At 44.9% G+C, this 2,974-nt stretch overlaps 1 pseudogene; it reads right to left on the reverse strand.

The window, feature by feature from the left end:
* Positions 1-2,512: 2,512 nt before the first annotated feature.
* LOC122013189 lies at positions 2,513-2,584 on the reverse strand (annotated as a pseudogene).
* Between the last annotated feature and the right edge of the window lie 390 nt (positions 2,585-2,974).

A 2,974-nucleotide genomic window follows, 5' to 3' on the forward strand; every position in this document is an offset into this window, starting at 1 on the left:
CTATGTACGAGACCAGATATTTGTTTTGCCATAGGCATGGCTAGCAGATATCAAAGTAACCCAGGACAAGGACATTGGACTGCCGTAAAGCATATATTAATACCTGAAAAGGACTAGAGATTATATGCTAGTTTACAAGGCAGATGACTTGCTCCCTGTAAGTTACACGGATTCTGACTTCCAATCAGATAGGGACATTAGTAAGTCTACATCAGGCTATGTGTTTACTTTGGGAGGTGGAGCCATAGCATGGAGGAGTGTTAAGCAGAAATGCGTTTCAAACTCCACCATGGAAACTGAGTATGTGGCAGCCTCTGAGGCAGCCAAAGAAGCTGTATGGCTCAGAAACTTCTTGATGGACTTATGATGTGTGCAAATATTATGATCATTTACGCATGTTTTAACGCACATTCACGTACTTTATGCATATATATTCGTTGCATGATTGCCTCTTTCATCTTGTATTCAGTATATATACCCTTTTGTTCGGATATCTGTCCTTTGTTTGGTTTTGTGTTGACAGGGATAACTTTTGGAGCGAAAACGACATTATCAACGCACCGGAACAAGCCGAAGAACATGGTTGTCCACTCTTAGCACGACCGTGTGACCAGATAGGAAGGGAGCAGTGCACGGCCGTGCGGCCGAGACTGAGGCAGTTCAACACACGGCCGTGCAACCCTGCATGACCGTGCCACCCCGAGACCGAGACTAGGAAGTGCCCGGCCGTGCATCCTTGCACGGCCATGCTACAGGGACCGAGGCCAGACACCACATGGCTGTGCTAATTGGCATGGCCGTGCAGCGCCATTAGAGGAGGAAATGGACACGACCGTGCCATCTGGGCACAGCCGTGTAGCCGCGGCCAAACCCTAGTCTATATAAGGGTTTTAACCCTTTTTCTTGAGGGAGGAGCTCCGGGAAGCGGGCCGACAGTTGGAGAAACATCTTGGAGCCATCCCACGCCATCTTGGACCTCCGCCCAGCGATCTTCCACCACCGCATCGGCTCCAGAAGTAGAGGATTGGACCCGAAGGCCACTCGTCGACATATGATAAGCATATTCTCTCCTTCTTTCTCCGTGTCTGAAGATTGTATGTTTATATACGTTATGTCTTTGGGTATTTCTCTGACACTTATGGAGTAGATCCTTTGTTCTAGGATTAGGGAGTAGTTGTGGTACGGTTTGATGTAAAATTCGTATTATACTTATGCTCGTTGGATGATCTTTTATTCTTTATCTCAATTGCATGTCGCTTGATTGTGTAGAGCTTGTTAACTTCGTAGAGGGATTATTCCTATATCGTACACCCGAGGTCCCTAGTAACAGGGGTAATCTGTTCACGGACGTCTAGGACACTTCCTCGAAAGGAGAGGCAAATTCTCCTCAAGGAAGTGAGAGACCAAACCTAAGTCTTAACCACTAATCTTAACATACCAGTTAGAGTCGTGTCCTCAAGATTTACCAAGGTGCCCTAGTGACAGGGGTAAACCGTGATAGGACTTCTTATGGTCCTTCCTTATTCTGGTACTTAAGAATAGACGCTTTAGCTTCCGATAATTGCATGTTAAAGGACAACGAGTGTAGGATAAGACGTGACACATCAATACCACCATAACGAAATTGACCTCCTAGAGCTCCTCATAACCAAGAGAACACTTCGATTCACCTGCTCTCGACTCTTCTCCCCAACCTTTCTTCCCTAGATTACTCACAACCATTGATAGTTTAGCTAACCCTTAGTGAACAATTGCTAGTGCTTATAACCAACCCCTGTGGGATCGATATTTTTATTACTGACAACGAATCCATGCACTTATGGAATCGTAATAAGTTTTTGGCGCCGTTGCCGGGGACTGCGTCTATAACATCAGCAAAATCATATTGGATTAGATTAGGCTTTCTTTTCCTTTCTGAGTTTTTCGCATTCATTTCTTCTCTTTTGTTATTTTCTACTCTGCTATTATATTTCATATCTTATTATTACATGCGTAGAGATAACCTTTCCGGACAGCTACTACCCTTTGATCCGGAGATTGACATGACCTTTCTGAGGAGAAGAAATCTACAGAAGGCATTCCAAGCAGCACAAGAATCCTCAGAAATGGCCGACAAACTACTGAAAGATTATGCGGCACCGTATGCATGAGGGGTTCGGTTCAGCATCACCCGACCACCCATTGAAGCCAACAACTTTGAAATCAAGCCCGCAGTAATCCACATGGTCCAGAAAAACCAATTTGGAGGAGGACCACATGAGGACCCAAACCACCACCTAGAGCTATTCTACGAGATCTGTGACACTATGAAGGTGAATGGGGTCCCTCCAAAATAAGTCAAACTACTTCTCTTCGGGTTTTCTCTGAAGGATAGAGCCAAGCAGTGGTTGAACTCGCTTCCAACGAACAACATATCATCCTGGGAGTAGTGTGAGCAGAAGTTTGTGGATAAGTTCTACCTACCTAGCAAAACTGCTCACATGAGGAACCTGATTGTCAACTTCAAATAGATAGACCCAGAATCATTATTTGAAGCTTGGGACAGATTTAAGAATATGCTAAGACAATGCCCCCATCATGACCTTGAAAAATGGTTGGTCTTGCACACCTTCTATAATGGAATAAATTATCACACAAAGGTATCTCTTGATTCTGCAGCTGGAGGAGCACTGATGACTCGATGAAGCCGAAGAAATCATAGAAAATGTGGCGCAGAACCACCATTAATGGGCATCTGAAAGATCCAGTGGCTCTTTTACAGGGAATCCAATTAAAATGTCAGGGAAATTCGATGTAGATGCAGTTACGCTGATGTCTGCAAAGATGGACGCTCTGACCAAGAAATTTGACGCCATGGGAGGCAATACTGCTAATGCAATAACATGTGTTTGCGACACTTGTGGAAGTACGGATCTCGCTCAAGACACTTGCCCCTTTGGGCTGATACAGGCACAGATGAACCGACTTGAGCAGT

This window comes from Zingiber officinale, chromosome 8A (assembly GCF_018446385.1).
Source record: "Zingiber officinale cultivar Zhangliang chromosome 8A, Zo_v1.1, whole genome shotgun sequence".
Lineage (NCBI taxonomy): Eukaryota > Viridiplantae > Streptophyta > Magnoliopsida > Zingiberales > Zingiberaceae > Zingiber > Zingiber officinale.